We start from the raw sequence: 24,785 nt of genomic DNA on the forward strand, positions 1-24,785 counted from the left end.
TGGAATCCCGGTTGGTGTAGTGTGGAATCCCGGTTGGTGTTTTGTAATCCTGGTTGGTATTGTGTGGAATCCCGGTTGGTATTGTGTGGAATCCCGGTTGGTTTTATGTGAAATCCCGGTTGGTGTTTTGTAATCCTGGTTGGTATTGTGTGGAATCCCGGTTGGTGTTTTGTAATCCTGGTTGGTATTGTGTGGAATCCCGGTTGGTGTTGTGTTGAATCCCGGTTGGTTTTATGTGAAATCCCGGTTGGTGTTTTGTGGAGTGGTGGTTGGTGTTTTGTAATCCTGGTTGGTATTGTGTGGAATCCCGGTTGGTGTTGTGTTGAATCCCGGTTGGTGTTTTGTAATCCTGGTTGGTATTGTGTGGAATCCCGGTTGGTGTTGTGTTGAATGGTGGTTGGTGTTTTGTAATCCTGGTTGGTATTGTGTGGAATCCCGGTTGGTGTTGTGTTGAATCCCGGTTGGTGTTTTGTTATCCTGGTTGGTATTGTGTGGAATCCCGGTTGGTGTTGTGTTGAATCCCGGTTGGTGTTTTGTAATCCTGGTTGGTATTGTGTGGAATCCCGGTTGGTGTTGTGTTGAATCCCGGTTGGTTTTATGTGAAATCCCGGTTGGTGTTTTGTGGAGTGGTGGTTGGTGTTTTGTAATCCTGGTTGGTATTGTGTGGAATCCCGGTTGGTGTTGTGTTGAATCCCGGTTGGTGTTTTGTTATCCTGGTTGGTATTGTGTGGAATCCCGGTTGGTGTTGTGTTGAATCCCGGTTGGTGTTTTGTAATCCTGGTTGGTATTGTGTGGAATCCCGGTTGGTATTGTGTGGAATCCCGGTTGGTGTTGTGTTGAATCCCGGTTGGTGTTTTGTTATCCTGGTTGGTATTGTGTTGAATCCCGGTTGGTTTTATGTGAAATCCCGGTTGGTGTTTTGTAATCCTGGTTGGTGTTTTGTAATCCCGGTTGGTGTTGTGTTGAATCCCGGTTGGTGTTTTGTTATCCTGGTTGGTATTGTGTTGAATCCCGGTTGGTTTTATGTGAAATCCCGGTTGGTGTTTTCTTGAATCTCAATTGGTTTTATGTGGAATCGTAGTTTTGTGTTTGGAAACATGGATAATGAAAAGTAAAGAAAACAATCCTTTGATTTTCGTAGGAGAGGTCAATTAACACAAAGTAAACTAGAAGGGCACTCGGTAGAGCATCTACCTCCTCCCTGTAATGCCTGATCCACAAGAACATATCGGGCCCAATACATTTTTGAAATATCATGCTGTACAGTACGATATTGTCTTTGGCCCTATAGCTCAATGGTGAAGAATCTCTTTTAAAATTAAATAATTATCGTATCTGGATCCCGATTCGGATCTTCACCAAAATCGAATCAATTTGTCGTGGTCACACCCCCAACATGTCCACCATAACTTTTTGGGATATCATGCAATATATCGGTTTAGTCCTATCTCTCAATGGTGAAGAATCACTTCAAAAATTATAATTTATAATAAATTTATAATTTATTATTAAAAAAATTTATAATAAATAAAAATATAATCTGATAATTATCAGACATATCCGGATTCGGATCTTCACCAAAATCGAATCAATTTGTCACGGTCACACACCCAACATGTCCACCAAGTTTCATAAGAATCCGTACACAACTTTTTTGAGATGCCGTGGTATACATCGTTTTTGGCCCCAACTCTCAATGGTGAAGAATTGCTTCAAAAATTCTAGTCGTCGGATCCGGATCTTCACCAAAATTGAATCAGTTCGTCCTTATCACACACCCAACCTCTCCGCAAAATTTCATCTGGATGCGTCCGCAACTTTTTGAGATATCTTGCACAAAAACAAATGAAAAATCGCTCATAGAATGCAGTGACAACTTGTCAAAACAACACAAAGTAGAATGGTACTCAGTGGAGCGCATACCTCTGCCAGGTGGAACAGTTCACGTTTTGTATCCCACTGATGGGCTGGATCCAAACTAAAATCCAATCCGCTTGTTCTTGTCACCTGTTCAACTCATCCACCTTGTTTTGTCAGAACTCGTCCACAACTTTTTGAGATATAGTGATATTTTTAGTTTTTGGCCAGATCTATCAATTTTAGAAATTAGGCCTGTATTGACCTTTTAGACTTTAAAATTAATTGGTAGTTGAATTCAACAACCTGACATGAAAATGCTCTTCAAATTTCAATCAATCAGATGAAAATTGAGGATTTTAAAAAATTTGGCCCAAATTGGCCTATTGGCCTTTGTCGACCTTTTTGCCTATGTTTACCTCAAAATTAATAGGTGGTTGAATTCTGTGACCTGATTTGCAAATGCTCTTCAAATTTCAAGTTAATTGGATTAGAATTGAGGATTTTAGAAATTTGGCCTATGTTGACCTTTTGGTCTATGGTAACCACAAAAATAATAGGTAGTTGAATTCAGTCACCTGATGTGGAATTGTTTTCAAATTTCAACTCAATCTGATGAAAATTGAGGATTTAGAAAATTTGGCCCAAATTGGCCTTTTTTGACCTTTTCACCTATGTTTACCTCAACATTAGTAAGTGGTTGAATTCAGTGACCCGATATGCAAATGCTCTTCAAATTTCAAGTAAATTGGATTAAAATTTAGGATTTTAGAAATTATGCTTCTGTTGACCTTTTGGTCTCTGTTGACCTTTTCGTCTATTGTAACCACAAAAATAATTGGTTGAGTTCAGTGACCTGACATGAAAATGCTCTTCAAATTTCAAGTCAATTGGATGAAAATTGAGGATTTCAGAAAATTTGACCTATGTCGACCTTTTGGTCTATGTTTACCTCAAAATTTATAGGTGGTTGAATTTGGTGACCTGATATGTAAATCCTTTTCAAATTTAAGTTAATCGGATGAAAATTGAGCATTTTATAAATCTGGCCTATGTTGACCTTTTGGTCTATGTTGTTGACCTCAAAATTAATAGGTGGCTGAGTTTGTGACATCATATGCAAATGGTCTTCAAATTTCAAGTCAATCGAATGAAAATTGAGGATTTTAGAAAATTTGGCCCAAATTGACCTTTTGGCCTCTGTTGATCTCAAAATCAAAAGGTGGTTGAATGCAGCGACCTGATATGCAAATGGACTTCAAATTTCAAGTCAATCGGATGAAAATTGACAGTTTTAGAAACAATTAATTAATTTGGCCTACTTGGGGTTGACCTTTTGACCTTTGATAACCCCAAAAGTAATAGGTGGTTAAATTCACTGACCTGATATGCAAAACCTGTTCAAATTTCAAGTCAATCGGGTGAAATTTGAGACTTAGAAAATTTGGCTCAAATTGGCCTATCGGCCTGTGTAGACTTTCTCGGTCAACCGAATTTTACGAAACTTCAATGCGTGACCGTCGCAGGGTCGGTGACATTAATATCTGACAATTGCAGTACGATTGGTTTGGCCTGGAGTGGAAGCGAGTGCGCACACGCACGCACGCACACATGTACACACGCACGCACACATGTACACACGCGCACACACACACACACACACACACACACACACACACACACACACACACACACACACACACACACACACACACACACACACATATACATACACACACATACACACACACACACACGCACGCACGCACACATGCACACACATACACACGCATACACACACACACACACACACACACACACACACACACACACACACACACACACATATACATACACACACATACACGCACGCACACATGCACACACACACACACACACATACACACACACACACACACACACACACACACACACACACACACACACAAACGAGGCGATCGACATACTTGTCAAGAAAAGTTTTTTTGTAAAGTAACAAACAAATACAGTACAGGCAGAAAGAAATGAGTGAAAACATCACCTTCATCACCTTTGGTGGTGGAGGTTATTATGAGATCCAGCTCCGGATATTCACGGGAATTGAACCACTTCTTCCTTGCCACACACCAAACATGTCCACAAAGTTTCGGCCGAATCCGTCCACAACTTTTTGAGATATTGTGCTGTATATTAGTTTAGCCCGATGTCTCTATGGTAATGAATCACTGAAAAAAATCATCGGATCTGGATCTGGATCTGGGTTTTCACTGAAATCTAATCAATTCGTCCTTGTCACACATCCAACCTTTCCACCAAATTTCATCCCAATCACGATCATCCATAACGTTTTAAAATATCCTGCACACTGACAGACAGACAAACAAACAAGATACATGTCTCGCTTAGCATGATGCTTGCAAAATTCATCCCACCCCCACCCCAAAAGTTGCCATGGATATATCAAATTGTCCATTCATTAAGATTAAAACTGAAGATGTTAATGAAAGCTCAAGTCAATCTGATGAAAATTGATGCTTTTTCAGACGAAAATTGATTATTTGAGAAGTTTGACCTTGAGTTGACCTTTGACCTTTTGACCTCAAAAATAGTTGCTTTCCAAATTCAGTGACCCAATACGCAGTGCAGGATTAAGCCTCGGCTGGCCCGAAGACACATTTTGAAATTTTAGAGAATGGCCTGAAAATTTTAAATTGGATCTCGGGCTCATGGAAATGGACCCCAGACAAAAGATGAACTGATTCAAGAACAAAATATTTAATACAAAAAAAGACAAATATTTAATGTGAAAAGAAACACCAATACGCAATTCCTGTTCAACTTTCAAGTCAATCGGATGAAAAATGACGATTTTAGAAATGTGACCTCAAGATGACCTTTGACCTCAAAATCAATAGACCTCTCAGTTGTGACAACCCCTACAACTCAGTAAAATTTCATGACTATCGATATATAATTGTGACCTGTAGGTGATTGACAGACAGACAGTAACAAAGTCGACCGACCAATATATGTACTTGCAAATCTTCGATTTTGTACAAACAGACAGACGGATGAAAACAGAACGTCCTTCAAGCTTCGGTGGCGGAGATAAAATCAAGACAATACCATCACATACCATCACAACACCAGATAATATTACCATCACAACACCAGATAGTAATACCATCACAACACCAGATAGTATCACAACACCAGATAGTAATACCATCACAACACCAGATAGTATCACAACACCAGATAGTAATACCATCACAACACCAGATACCATCACAACACCAGATAGTATCACAACACCAGATAGTATCACAACACCAGATAGTATCACAACACCAGAAAGCATCACAACACTAGATAGTAATACCATCACAACACCAGATAGTAATACCATCACAACACCAGATAGTATCACAACACCAGATAGTAATACCATCACAACACCAGATAGCATCACAACACCAGATAGCATCACAACACCAGATAATATTACCATCACAACACCAGATAGTAATACCATCACAACACCAGATAGTAATACCATCACAACACCAGATAGTAATACCATCACAACACCAGATAGTATCACAACACCAGATAATATTACCATCACAACACCAGATAGTATCACAACACCAGATAGTATCACAACACCAGATAGTAATACCATCACAACACCAGATAGTATCACAACACCAGATAGTAATACCATCACAACACCAGATAGTATCACAACACCAGATAGCATCACAACACCAGATAGCATCACAACACCAGATAATATTACCATCACAACACCAGATAGTAATACCATCACAACACCAGATAGTAATACCATCACAACACCAGATAGTATCACAACACCAGATAATATTACCATCACAACACCAGATAGTATCACAACACCAGATAGTATCACAACACCAGATAGTATCACAACACCAGATAGTAATACCATCACAACACCAGATACCATCACAACACCAGAAAGCATCACAACACCAGTTAGTAATACCATCACAACACCAGATAGTATCACAACACCAGATAGTATCACAACACCAGATAGTAATACCATCACAACACCAGATACCATCACAACACCAGATAGTATCACAACACCAGAAAGCATCACAACACCAGTTAGTAATACCATCACAACACCAGATAGTAATACCATCACAACACCAGATAGTATCACAAAACCAGATAGCATCACAACACCAGATAGTAATACCATCACAACACCAGATACCATCACAACACCAGAAAGCATCACAACACCAGTTAGTAATACCATCACAACACCAGATAGTATCACAACACCAGATAGTATCACCACACCAGATAGTAATACCATCACAACACCAGATAGTAATACCATCACAACGCCAGATAGCATCACAACACCAGATAGCATCACAACACCAGATAATAATACCATCACAACACCAGAAAGCATCACAACACCAGATAGTATCACAACACCAGATAGCATCACAACACCAGATAGTAATACCATCACAATACCAGATAGCATCACAACACCAGATAGTAATAGCATCACAACACCAGATAGTAATACCATCACAACACCAGATAGTATCACAACACCAGATAATAATACCATCACAACACCAGATAGTATCACAACACCAGATAGTATCACAACACCAGATAGTAATACCATCACAACGCCAGATAGTAATACCATCACAACACCAGGTAATATTACCATCACAACACCAGAAAGCATCACAACACCAGATAATATTATCATCACAACACCAGATAATAATACTATCACAACACCAGATAGTATCACAACACCAGATAGTAATACCATCACAACACCAGATAGTATCACAACACCAGATAGTAATACCATCACAACACCAGATAGTAATACCATCACAACACCAGATAGTAATACCATCACAACACCAGATAGTAATACCATCACAACACCAGATAGTATCACAACACCAGAAAGCATCACAACACCAGATAGTAATACCATCACAACACCAGATAGTAATACCATCACAACACCAGATAGTAATACCATCACAACACCAGAGAGTATCACAACACCAGATAGCATCACAACACCAGATAGTAATACCATCACAATACCAGATAGCATCACAACACCAGATAGTATCACAACACCAGATAATACTATCACAACACCAGATAGTAATACCATCACAACACCAGATAGCATCACAACACCAGATAGCATCACAACACCAGATAGCATCACAACACCAGATAGTAATCCCATCACAACACCAGATAGTAATACCATCACAACACCAGATAGTATCACAACACCAGATAGTATCACAACACCAGATAGCATCACAACACCAGATAGCATCACAACACCAGATAATATTACCATCACAACACCAGATAGTAATACCATCACAACACCAGATAGTAATACCATCACAACACCAGATAGTATCACAACACCAGATAATATTACCATCACAACACCAGATAGTATCACAACACCAGATAGTATCACAACACCAGATAGTAATACCATCACAACACCAGAAAGCATCACAACACCAGTTAGTAATACCATCACAACACCAGATAGTATCACAACACCAGATAGTATCACAACACCAGATAGTAATACCATCACAACACCAGATAGTAATACCATCACAACACCAGATACCATCACAACACCAGATAGTATCACAACACCAGAAAGCATCACAACACCAGTTAGTAATACCATCACAACACCAGATAGTATCACAAAACCAGATAGCATCACAACACCAGATAGTAATACCATCACAACACCAGATACCATCACAACACCAGAAAGCATCACAACACCAGTTAGTAATACCATCACAACACCAGATAGTATCACAACACCAGATAGTATCACAACACCAGATAGTAATAACATCACAACACCAGATAGTAATACCATCACAACGCCAGATAGCATCACAACACCAGATAGCATCACAACACCAGATAATAATACCATCACAACACCAGAAAGCATCACAACACCAGATAGTATCACAACACCAGATAGCATCACAACACCAGATAGTAATACCATCACAATACCAGATAGCATCACAACACCAGATAGTAATAGCATCACAACACCAGATAGTAATACCATCACAACACCAGATAGTATCACAACACCAGATAATAATACCATCACAACACCAGATAGTATCACAACACCAGATAGTATCACAACACCAGATAGTAATACCATCACAACGCCAGATAGTAATACCATCACAACACCAGATAATATTACCATCACAACACCAGAAAGCATCACAACACCAGATAATATTATCATCACAACACCAGATAATAATACTATCACAACACCAGATAGTATCACAACACCAGATAGTAATACCATCACAACACCAGATAGTATCACAACACCAGATAGTAATACCATCACAACACCAGATAGTAACACCATCACAACACCAGATAGTAATACCATCACAACACCAGATAGTAATACCATCACAACACCAGATAGTATCACAACACCAGAAAGCATCACAACACCAGATAGTAATACCATCACAACACTAGATAGTAATACCATCACAACACCAGATAGTAATACCATCACAACACCAGATAGTAATACCATCACAACACCAGATAGTAATACCATCACAACACCAGATAGTAATACCATCACAACACCAGAGAGTATCACAACACCAGATAGCATCACAACACCAGATAGTAATACCATCACAATACCAGATAGCATCACAACACCAGATAGTATCACAACACCAGATAATACTATCACAACACCAGATAGTAATACCATCACAACACCAGATAGCATCACAACACCAGATAGCATCACAACACCAGATAGCATCACAACACCAGATAGTAATCCCATCACAACACCAGATAGTATCACAACACCAGATAGCATCACAACACCAGATAGTAATACCATCACAACACCAGATAGCATCACAACACCAGATAGTATCACAACACCAGATAATAATACTATCACAACACCAGATAGTAATACCATCACAACACCAGATAATATTACCATCACAACACCAGATACCATCACAACACCAGATAGTAATACCATCACAACACCAGATAATATTACCATCACAACACCAGATACCATCACAACACCAGATACCATCACAACACCAGATAGTAATACCATCACAACACCAGATAGTAATACCATCACAACACCAGATACCATCACAACACCAGAAAGCATCACAACACCAGATAATAATACTATCACAACACCAGATAGTAATACCATCACAACACCAGATACCATCACAACACCAGAAAGCATCACAACACTAGATAGTAATACCATCACAACACTAGATAGTAATACCATCACAACACCAGATAGTAATACCATCACAACACCAGATACCATCACAACACCAGAAAGCATCACAACACCAGATAGTATCACAACACCAGATAGTATCACAACACCAGATAGTATCACAACACCAGATAGTAATACCATCACAACACCCGAAAGCATCACAACACCAGATAGTAATACCATCACAACACCAGATAGTAATACCATCACAACACCAGATAGTAATACCATCACAACACCAGATAGTAATACCATCACAACACCAGATAGCATCACAACACCAGATAGTAATACCATCACAACACCAGATAGTAATAGCATCACAACACCAGATAGTAATACCATCACAACACCAGATAGTAATACCATCACAACACCAGATAGTAATACCATCACAACACCAGATAGTAATACATCACAACACCAGATAATAATACTATCACAACACCAGATAGTAATACCATCACAACACCAGATAGCTTCACAACACCAGATAGTAATACCATCACAACACCAGATAGCATCACAACACCAGATAGTATCACAACACCAGATAGTATCACAACACCAGATAGCATCACAACACCAGATAGTAATACCATCACAACACCAGATAGTAATACCATCACAACACCAGATAGCATCACAACACCAGATAGTAATACCATCACAACACCAGATAATATTACCATCACAACACCAGATACCATCACAACACCAGATAGCATCACAACACCAGATAGTAATACCATCACAACACCAGATAGTATCACAACACCAGATAATAATACCATCACAACACCAGATAGCATCACAACACCAGATAATAATACTATCACAACACCAGATAGTAATACCATCACAACACCAGATAGCATCACAACACCAGATAGTAATACCATCACAACACCAGATAGTATCACAACACCAGATAGCATCACAACACCAGATAGTAATACCATCACAACACCAGATAGCATCACAACACCAGATAGTAATACCATCACAACACCAGATAGCATCACAACACCAGATAGCATCACAACACCAGATAGTAATACCATCACAACACCAGATAGTAATACCATCACAACACCAGATAGCATCACAACACCAGATAGCATCACAACACCAGATAGTAATACCATCACAACACCAGATAATATTACCATCACAACACCAGATAGCATCACAACACCAGATAGTAATACCATCACAACACCAGATAGTATCACAACACCAGATAGTATCACAACACCAGATAATAATACCATCACAACACCAGAAAGCATCACAACACCAGATAGTATCACAACACCAGATAGCATCACAACACCAGATAGTAATACCATCACAATACCAGATAGCATCACAACACCAGATAGTAATAGCATCACAACACCAGATAGTAATACCATCACAAAACCAGATAGTATCACAACACCAGATAATAATACCATCACAACACCAGATAGTATCACAACACAAGATAGTATCACTAAACCAGATAGTAATACCATCACAACGCCAGATAGTAATACCATCACAACGCCAGATAGTAATACCATCACAACACCAGATAATATTACCATCACAACACCAGAAAGCATCACAACACCAGATAATATTACCATCACAACACCAGATAATAATACTATCACAACACCAGATAGTATCACAACACCAGATAGTAATACCATCACAACACCAGATAGTATCACAACACCAGATAGTAATACCATCACAACACCAGATAGTAATACCATCACAACACCAGATAGTAATACCATCACAACACCAGATAGTAATACCATCACAACACCAGATAGTAATACCATCACAACACCAGATAGCATCACAACACCAGATAGTAATACCATCACAACACCAGATAGTATCACAACACCAGATAGCATCACAACACCAGATAGTAATACCATCACAACACCAGATAGCATCACAACACCAGATAGTATCACAACACCAGATAATAATACTATCACAACACCAGATAGTAATACCATCACAACACCAGATAATATTACCATCACAACACCAGAAAGCATCACAACACCAGATAATATTACCATCACAACACCAGATAATAATACTATCACAACACCAGATAGTATCACAACACCAGATAATAATACTATCACAACACCAGATAGTATCACAACACCAGATAGTAATACCATCACAACACCAGATAGTATCACAACACCAGATAGTAATACCATCACAACACCAGATAGTAATACCATCACAACACCAGATAGTAATACCATCACAACACCAGATAGTAATACCATCACAACACCAGATAGTAATACCATCACAACACCAGAGAGTATCACAACACCAGATAGCATCACAACACCAGATAGTAATACCATCACAATACCAGATAGCATCACAACACCAGATAGTAATACCATCACAACACCAGATAGCATCACAACACCAGATAGTATCACAACACCAGATAATAATACTATCACAACACCAGATAGTAATACCATCACAACACCAGATAGTAATACCATCACAATACCAGATAGCATCACAACACCAGATAGTATCACAACACCAGATAATACTATCACAACACCAGATAGCATCACAACACCAGATAGTAATACCATCACAACACCAGATAGTATCACAACACCAGAGAGTAATACCATCACAACACCAGATAGTATCACAACACCAGATAGTAATACCATCACAACACCAGATAGTATCACAACACCAGATAGCATCACAACACCAGATAGTAATACCATCACAACACCAGATAGTAATACCATCACAACACCAGATACCATCACAACACCAGAAAGCATCACAACACTAGATAGTAATACCATCACAACACCAGATAGTAATACCATCACAACACCAGATACCATCACAACACCAGAAAGCATCACAACACCAGATAGTATCACAACACCAGATAGTAATACCATCACAACACCCGATAGCATCACAACACCAGATAGTAATACCATCACAACACCAGATAGCATCACAACACCAGATAGTAATACCATCACAACACCAGAGAGTATCACAACACCAGATAATAATACTATCACAACACCAGATAGTAATACCATCACAACACCAGATAGCATCACAACACCAGATAGTAATACCATCACAACACCAGATAATAATACTATCACAACACCAGATAGTAATACCATGACAACACCAGATAGCATCACAACACCAGATAGTAATACACCATCACAACACCAGATAGCATCACAACACCAGATAGTAATACCATCACAACACCAGAAAGCATCACAACACCAGATAGTATCACAACACCAGATAGTATCACAACACCAGATAGTATCACAACACCAGATAGTATCACAACACCAGATAGTAATACCATCACAACACCCGATAGCATCACAACACCAGATAGTCATACCATCACAACACCAGATAGTAATACCATCACAACACCAGATAGTAATACCATCACAACACCAGATAGTAATACCATCACAACACCAGATAGTAATACCATCACAACACCAGATAGTAATACCATCACAACACCAGATAGTAATACCATCACAACACCAGATAGTAATACCATCACAACACCAGATAGCATCACAACACCAGATAGTAATACCATCACAACACCAGATAGTAATACCATCACAACACCAGATAGTAATACCATCACAACACCAGATAGTAATACCATCACAACACCAGATAGTAATACCATCACAACACCAGATAGTAATACCATCACAACACCAGAGAGTATCACAACACCAGATAGCATCACAACACCAGATAGTAATACCATCACAATACCAGATAGCATCACAACACCAGATAGTATCACAACACCAGATAATACTATCACAACACCAGATAGTAATACCATCACAACACCAGATAGCATCACAACACCAGATAGCATCACAACACCAGATAGCATCACAACACCAGATAGTAATCCCATCACAACACCAGATAGTATCACAACACCAGATAGCATCACAACACCAGATAGTAATACCATCACAACACCAGATAGCATCACAACACCAGATAGTATCACAACACCAGATAATAATACTATCACAACACCAGATAGTAATACCATCACAACACCAGATAATATTACCATCACAACACCAGATACCATCACAACACCAGATAGTAATACCATCACAACACCAGATAATATTACCATCACAACACCAGATACCATCACAACACCAGATACCATCACAACACCAGATACCATCACAACACCAGATAGTAATACCATCACAACACCAGATAGTAATACCATCACAACACCAGATACCATCACAACACCAGAAAGCATCACAACACCAGATAATAATACTATCACAACACCAGATAGTAATACCATCACAACACCAGATACCATCACAACACCAGAAAGCATCACAACACTAGATAGTAATACCATCACAACACTAGATAGTAATACCATCACAACACCAGATAGTAATACCATCACAACACCAGATACCATCACAACACCAGAAAGCATCACAACACCAGATAGTATCACAACACCAGATAGTATCACAACACCAGATAGTATCACAACACCAGATAGTAATACCATCACAACACCCGATAGCATCACAACACCAGATAGTAATACCATCACAACACCAGATAGTAATACCATCACAACACCAGATAGTAATACCATCACAACACCAGATAGTAATACCATCACAACACCAGATAGTAATACCATCACAACACCAGATAGTAATACCATCACAACACCAGATAGCATCACAACACCAGATAGTAATACCATCACAACACCAGATAGTAATAGCATCACAACACCAGATAGTAATACCATCACAACACCAGATAGTAATACCATCACAACACCAGATAGTAATACCATCACAACACCAGATAGCATCACAACACCAGATAATAATACTATCACAACACCAGATAGTAATACCATCACAACACCAGATGGCTTCACAACACCAGATAGTAATACCATCACAACACCAGATAGCATCACAACACCAGATAGTATCACAACACCAGATAGTATCACAACACCAGATAGCATCACAACACCAGATAGTAATACCATCACAACACCAGATAGTAATACCATCACAACACCAGATAGCATCACAACACCAGATAGTAATACCATCACAACACCAGATAATATTACCATCACAACACCAGATACCATCACAACACCAGATAGCATCACAACACCAGATAGTAATACCATCACAACACCAGATAGTATCACAACACCAGATAATAATACCATCACAACACCAGATAGTATCACAACACCAGATAATAATACTATCACAACACCAGATAGTAATACCATCACAACACCAGATAGCATCACAACACCAGATAGTAATACCATCACAACACCAGATAGTATCACAACACCAGATAGCATCACAACACCAGATAGTAATACCATCACAACACCAGATAGCATCACAACACCAGATAGTAATACCATCACAACACCAGATAGCATCACAACACCAGATAGCATCACAACACCAGATAGTAATACCATCACAACACCAGATAGTAATACCATCACAACACCAGATAGCATCACAACACCAGATAGCATCACAACACCAGATAGTAATACCATCACAACACCAGATAATATTACCATCACAACACCAGATAGCATCACAACACCAGATAGTAATACCATCACAACACCAGATAGTATCACAACACCAGATAGTATCACAACACCAGATAATAATACCATCACAACACCAGAAAGCATCACAACACCAGATAGTATCACAACACCAGATAGCATCACAACACCAGATAGTAATACCATCACAATACCAGATAGCATCACAACACCAGATAGTAATAGCATCACAACACCAGATAGTAATACCATCACAAAACCAGATAGTATCACAACACCAGATAATAATACCATCACAACACCAGATAGTATCACAACACCAGATAGTATCACAACACCAGATAGTAATACCATCACAACGCCAGATAGTAATACCATCACAACGCCAGATAGTAATACCATCACAACACCAGATAATATTACCATCACAACACCAGAAAGCATCACAACACCAGATAATATTACCATCACAACACCAGATAATAATACTATCACAACACCAGATAGTATCACAACACCAGATAGTAATACCATCACAACACCAGATAGTATCACAACACCAGATAGTAATACCATCACAACACCAGATAGTAATACCATCACAACACCAGATAGTAATACCATCACAACACCAGATAGTAATACCATCACAACACCAGATAGTAATACCATCACAACACCAGAGAGTATCACAACACCAGATAGCATCACAACACCAGATAGTATCACAACACCAGATAATACTATCACAACACCAGATAGTAATACCATCACAACACCAGATAGCATCACAACACCAGATAGTAATACCATCACAACACCAGATAGTATCACAACACCAGATAGCATCACAACACCAGATAGTAATACCATCACAACACCAGATAGCATCACAACACCAGATAGTATCACAACACCAGATAATAATACTATCACAACACCAGATAGTAATACCATCACAACACCAGATAATATTACCATCACAACACCAGAAAGCATCACAACACCAGATAATATTACCATCACAACACCAGATAATAATACTATCACAACACCAGATAGTATCACAACACCAGATAATAATACTATCACAACACCAGATAGTATCACAACACCAGATAGTAATACCATCACAACACCAGATAGTATCACAACACCAGATAGTAATACCATCACAACACCAGATAGTAATACCATCACAACACCAGATAGTAATACCATCACAACACCAGATAGTAATACCATCACAACACCAGATAGTAATACCATCACAACACCAGAGAGTATCACAACACCAGATAGCATCACAACACCAGATAGTAATACCATCACAATACCAGATAGCATCACAACACCAGATAGTAATACCATCACAACACCAGATAGCATCACAACACCAGATAGTATCACAACACCAGATAATAATACTATCACAACACCAGATAGTAATACCATCACAACACCAGATAGTAATACCATCACAATACCAGATAGCATCACAACACCAGATAGTAATACCATCACAACACCAGATAATACCATCACAACACCAGATAGCATCACAACACCAGATAGTAATACCATCACAACACCAGATAGTATCACAACACCAGAGAGTAATACCATCACAACACCAGATAGTATCACAACACCAGATAGCATCACAACACCAGATAGTAATACCATCACAACACCAGATAGTAATACCATCACAACACCAGATACCATCACAACACCAGAAAGCATCACAACACTAGATAGTAATACCATCACAACACCAGATAGTATCACAACACCAGATAGTAATACCATCACAACACCAGATAGTATCACAACACCAGATAGCATCACAACACCAGATAGTAATACCATCACAACACCAGATAGTAATACCATCACAACACCAGATACCATCACAACACCAGAAAGCATCACAACACTAGATAGTAATACCATCACAACACCAGATAGTAATACCATCACAACACCAGATACCATCACAACACCAGAAAGCATCACAACACCAGATAGTATCACAACACCAGATAGTAATACCATCACAACACCCGATAGCATCACAACACCAGATAGTAATACCATCACAACACCAGATAGCATCACAACACCAGATAGTAATACCATCACAACACCAGAGAGTATCACAACACCAGATAATAATACTATCACAACACCAGATAGTAATACCATCACAACACCAGATAATAATACTATCACAACACCAGATAGTAATACCATCACAACACCAGATAGCATCACAACACCAGATAGTAATACCATCACAACACCAGATAATAATACTATCACAACACCAGATAGTAATACCATCACAACACCAGATAGCATCACAACACCAGATAGTAATACCATCACAACACCAGATAGCATCACAACACCAGATAGTAATACCATCACAACACCAGAAAGCATCACAACACCAGATAGTATCACAACACCAGATAGTATCACAACACCAGATAGTATCACAACACCAGATAGTATCACAACACCAGATAGTATCACAACACCAGATAGTAATACCATCACAACACCTGATAGCATCTCAACAACAGAAAGTCATACCATCAGAACACCAGATAGTAATAGCATCACAACACCAGATAGTAATACCATCACAACACCAGATAGTAATACCATCACAACACCAGATAGTAATACCATCACAACACCAGATAGTAATACCATCACAACACCAGATAGTAATACCATCACAACACCAGATAGCATCACAACACCAGATAGTAATACCATCACAACACCAGATAGCATCACAACACCAGATAGTAATACCATCACAACACCAGATAGCATCACAACACCAGATAGTAATACCATCACAACACCAGATAGCATCACAACACCAGATAGTATCACAACACCAGATAATAATACTATCACAACACCAGATAGTAATACCATCACAACACCAGATAGTAATACCATCACAATACCAGATAGCATCACAACACCAGATAGTATCACAACACCAGATAATACTATCACAACACCAGATAGTAATACCATCACAACACCAGATAGCATCACAACACCAGATAGTAATACCATCACAACACCAGATAGTATCACAACACCAGAGAGTAATACCATCACAACACCAGATAGTATCACAACACCAGATAGCATCACAACACCAGATAGTAATACCATCACAACACCAGATAGTAATACCATCACAACACCAGATACCATCACAACACCAGAAAGCATCACAACACTAGATAGTAATACCATCACAACACCAGATAGTATCACAACACCAGATAGTAATACCATCACAACACCAGATAGTATCACAACACCAGATAGCATCACAACACCAGATAGTAATACCATCACAACACCAGATAGTAATACCATCACAACACCAGATACCATCACAACACCAGAAAGCATCACAACACCAGATAGTAATACCATCACAACACCAGATAGTATCACAACACCAGATAATAATACCATCACAACACCAGATAGCATCACAACACCAGATAGTAATACCATCACAACACCAGATAGCATCACAACACCAGATAGTAATACCATCACAACACCAGATAGTATCACAACACCAGATAGCATCACAACACCAGATAGTAATACCATCACAACACCAGATAGCATCACAACACCAGATAGTATCACAACACCAGATAATAATACTATCACAACACCAGATAGTAATACCATCACAACACCAGATAATATTACCATCACAACACCAGAAAGCATCACAACACCAGATAATATTACCATCACAACACCAGATAATAATACTATCACAACACCAGATAGTATCACAACACCAGATAATAATACTATCACAACACCAGATAGTATCACAACACCAGATAGTAATACCATCACAACACCAGATAGTATCACAACACCAGATAGTAATACCATCACAACACCAGATAGTAATACCATCACAACACCAGATAGTAATACCATCACAACACCAGATAGTAATACCATCACAACACCAGATAGTAATACCATCACAACACCAGATAGTAATACCATCACAACACCAGAGAGTATCACAACACCAGATAGCATCACAACACCAGATAGTAATACCATCACAATACCAGATAGCATCACAACACCAGATAGTAATACCATCACAACACCAGATAGCATCACAACACCAGATAGTATCACAACACCAGATAATAATACTATCACAACACCAGATAGTAATACCATCACAACACCAGATAGTAATACCATCACAATACCAGATAGCATCACAACACCAGATAGTATCACAACACCAGATAATACGATCACAACACCAGATAGCATCACAACACCAGATAGTAATACCATCACAACACCAGATAGTATCACAACACCAGAGAGTAATACCATCACAACACCAGATAGTATCACAACACCAGATAGCATCACAACACCAGATAGTAATACCATCACAACACCAGATAGTAATACCATCACAACACCAGATACCATCACAACACCAGAAAGCATCACAACACTAGATAGTAATACCATCACAACACCAGATAGTATCACAACACCAGATAGTAATACCATCACAACACCAGATAGTATCACAACACCAGATAGCATCACAACACCAGATAGTAATACCATCACAACACCAGATAGTAATACCATCACAACACCAGATACCATCACAACACCAGAAAGCATCACAACACTAGATAGTAATACCATCACAACACCAGATAGTAATACCATCACAACACCAGATACCATCACAACACCAGAAAGCATCACAACACCAGATAGTATCACAACACCAGATAGTAATACCATCACAACACCCGATAGCATCACAACACCAGATAGTAATACCATCACAACACCAGATAGCATCACAACACCAGATAGTAATACCATCACAACACCAGAGAGTATCACAACACCAGATAATAATACTATCACAACACCAGATAGTAATACCATCACAACACCAGATAATAATACTATCACAACACCAGATAGTAATACCATCACAACACCAGATAGCATCACAACACCAGATAGTAATACCATCACAACACCAGATAATAATACTATCACAACACCAGATAGTAATACCATCACAACACCAGATAGCATCACAACACCAGATAGTAATACCATCACAACACCAGATAGCATCACAACACCAGATAGTAATACCATCACAACACCAGAAAGCATCACAACACCAGATAGTATCACAACACCAGATAGTATCACAACACCAGATAGTATCACAACACCAGATAGTATCACAACACCAGATAGTATCACAACACCAGATAGTAATACCATCACAACACCCGATAGCATCACAACACCAGATAGTAATACCATCACAACACCAGATAGTAATACCATCACAACACCAGATAGTAATACCATCACAACACCAGATAGTAATACCATCACAACACCAGATAGTAATACCATCACAACACCAGATAGTAATACCATCACAACACCAGATAGTAATACCATCACAACACCAGATAGCATCACAACACCAGATAGTAATACCATCACAACACCAGATAGCATCACAACACCAGATAGTAATACCATCACAACACCAGATAGCATCACAACACCAGATAGTAATACCATCACAACACCAGATAGCATCACAACACCAGATAGTATCACAACACCAGATAATAATACTATCACAACACCAGATAGTAATACCATCACAACACCAGATAGTAATACCATCACAATACCAGATAGCATCACAACACCAGATAGTATCACAACACCAGATAATACTATCACAACACCAGATAGTAATACCATCACAACACCAGATAGCATCACAACACCAGATAGTAATACCATCACAACACCAGATAGTATCACAACACCAGAGAGTAATACCATCACAACACCAGATAGTATCACAACACCAGATAGCATCACAACACCAGATAGTAATACCATCACAACACCAGATAGTAATACCATCACAACACCAGATACCATCACAACACCAGAAAGCATCACAACACTAGATAGTAATACCATCACAACACCAGATAGTATCACAACACCAGATAGTAATACCATCACAACACCAGATAGTATCACAACACCAGATAGCATCACAACACCAGATAGTAATACCATCACAACACCAGATAGTAATACCATCACAACACCAGATACCATCACAACACCAGAAAGCATCACAACACTAGATAGTAATACCATCACAACACCAGATAGTAATACCATCACAACACCAGATACCATCACAACACCAGAAAGCATCACAACACCAGATAGTATCACAACACCAGATAGTAATACCATCACAACACCCGATAGCATCACAACACCAGATAGTAATACCATCACAACACCAGATAGCATCACAACACCAGATAGTAATACCATCACAACACCAGAGAGTATCACAACACCAGATAATAATACTATCACAACACCAGAGAGTAATACCATCACAACACCAGATAGCATCACAACACCAGATAGTAATACCATCACAACACCAGATAATAATACTATCACAACACCAGATAGTAATACCATCACAACACCAGATAGCATCACAACACCAGATAGTAATACCATCACAACACCAGATAGCATCACAACACCAGATAGTAATACCATCACAACACCAGATAGTATCACAACACCAGATAGTATCACAACACCAGATAGCATCACAACACCAGATAGTAATACCATCACAACACCAGATAGTAATACCATCACAACACCAGATAGTAATACCATCACAACACCAGATAGCATCACAACACCAGATAGTAATACCATCACAACACCAGATAATATTACCATCACAACACCAGATACCATCACAACACCAGATAGCATCACAACACCAGATAGTAATACCATCACAACACCAGATAGTATCACAACACCAGATAGTATCACAACACCAGATAATAATACCATCACAACACCAGATAGTATCACAACACCAGATAATAATACTATCACAACACCAGATAGCATCACAACACCAGATAGTAATACCATCACAACACCAGATAGTATCACAACACCAGATAGCATCACAACACCAGATAGTAATACCATCACAACACCAGATAGCATCACAACACCAGATAGTAATACCATCACAACACCAGATAGCATCACAACACCAGATAGTAATACCATCACAACACCAGATAGTATCACAACACCAGATAGCATCACAACACCAGATAGCATCACAACACCAGATAGTATCACAACACCAGATAATAATACTATCACAACACCAGATAGCATCACAACACCAGATAGTAATACCATCACAACACCAGATAGTATCACAACACCAGATAGCATCACAACACCAGATAGTAATACCATCACAACACCAGATAGCATCACAACACCAGATAGTAATACCATCACAACACCAGAGAGCATCACAACACCAGATAGTAATACCATCACAACACCAGATAGTATCACAACACCAGATAGCATCACAACACCAGATAGCATCACAACACCAGATCGTAATACCATCACAACACCAGATAGTATCACAACACCAGATAATAATACTATCACAACACCAGATAGTAATACCATCACAACACCAGATAGCATCACAACACCAGATAGTAATACCATCACAACACCAGATAGTATCACAACACCAGATAGCATCACAACACCAGATAGTAATACCATCACAACACCAGATAGCATCACAACACCAGATAGTAATACCATCACAACACCAGATAGCATCACAACACCAGATAGTAATACCATCACAACACCAGATAGCATCACAACACCAGATAGTAATACCATCACAACACCAGATAGCATCACAACACCAGATAGTAATACCATCACAACACCAGATAGCATCACAACACCAGATAGTAATACCATCACAACACCAGATAGCATCACAACACCAGATAGTAATACCATCACAACACCAGATAGCATCACAACACCAGATAGTAATACCATCACAACACCAGATAGTATCACAACACCAGATAGCATCACAACACCAGATAGCATCACAACACCAGATAGCATCACAACACCAGATAGTAATACCATCACAACACCAGATAGTATCACAACACCAGATAGTATCACAACACCAGATAATAATACCATCACAACACCAGATAGTATCACAACACCAGATAGTAATACCATCACAACACCAGATAGCATCACAACACCAGATAGTAATACCATCACAATACCAGATAGCATCACAACACCAGATAGTATCACAACACCAGATAGTAATACCATCACAACACCAGATAGCATCACAACACCAGATAGCATCACAACACCAGATAGTAATACCATCACAACACCAGATAGTATCACAACACCAGATAGCATCACAACACCAGATAGTAATACCATCACAACACCAGATACCATCACAACACCAGATAGCATCACAACACCAGATAGTAATACCATCACAACACCAGAGAGTATCACAACACCAGATAGTATCACAACACCAGATAATAATACTATCACAACACCAGATAGTAATACTATCACAACACCAGATAGTAATACCATCACAACACCAGATAGTATCACAACACCAGATAGTAATACCATCACAACACCAGATAGTATCACAACACCAGATAATAATACCATCACAACACCAGATAGTATCACAACACCAGATAATAATACTATCACAACACCAGATAGTAACACCATCACAACACCAGATAGTATCACAACACCAGATAGTATCACAACACCAGATAATAATACTATCACAACACCAGATAGTAATACCATCACAACACCAGATAGTAATACCATCACAACACCAGATAGTATCACAACACCAGATAATAATACCATCACAACACCAGATAGTATCACAACACCAGATAATAATACCATCACAACACCAGATAGTATCACAACACCAGATAGTAATACCATCACAACACCAGATAGTATCACAACACCACATAGCATCACAACACCAGATAGTAATACCATCACAACACCAGATAGTAATACCATCACAACACCAGATAGTATCACAACACCAGATAGTATCACAACACCAGATAATAATACTATCACAACACCAGATAGTAATACCATCACAACACCAGATAGTAATACCATCACAACACCAGATAGTAATACCATCACAACACCAGATAGTATCACAACACCAGATAATAATACCATCACAACACCAGATAGTATCACAACACCAGATAATACTATCACAACACCAGATCGTAATACCATCAAAACACCAGATAGTATCACAACACCAGATAGTAATACCATCACAACACCAGATAGTAATACCATCACAACACCAGATAGTATCACAACACCAGATAGTAATACCATCACAACACCAGAAAGTATCACAACACCAGATAGTAATACCATCACAATACCAGATAGTAATACCATCACAACACCAGATAGTAATACCATCACAACACCAGATAGTAATACCATCACAACACCAGATAGTAATACCATCACAACACCAGATAGTAATACCATCACAACACCAGATAGCATCACAACACCAGATAATAATACTATCACAACACCAGATAGTAATACCATCACAACACCAGATAGTAATACCATCACAACACCAGATAGTAATACCATCACAACACCAGATAGTAATACCAT

General features: G+C 38.8%; 1 protein-coding gene across 6 annotated transcripts in view; it reads left to right on the top strand.

The window, feature by feature from the left end:
* Positions 1-24,785, top strand: part of LOC147028201 (supervillin-like) — a 196,012-nt gene that overhangs the window by 3,713 nt on the left and 167,514 nt on the right. The window lies entirely within an intron of this gene.

Source organism: Eptatretus burgeri, chromosome 4 (genome assembly GCF_056783735.1).
Source record: "Eptatretus burgeri isolate ZD-2024b chromosome 4, Ebu_testis_v1, whole genome shotgun sequence".
Classification (NCBI taxonomy): domain Eukaryota; kingdom Metazoa; phylum Chordata; class Myxini; order Myxiniformes; family Myxinidae; genus Eptatretus; species Eptatretus burgeri.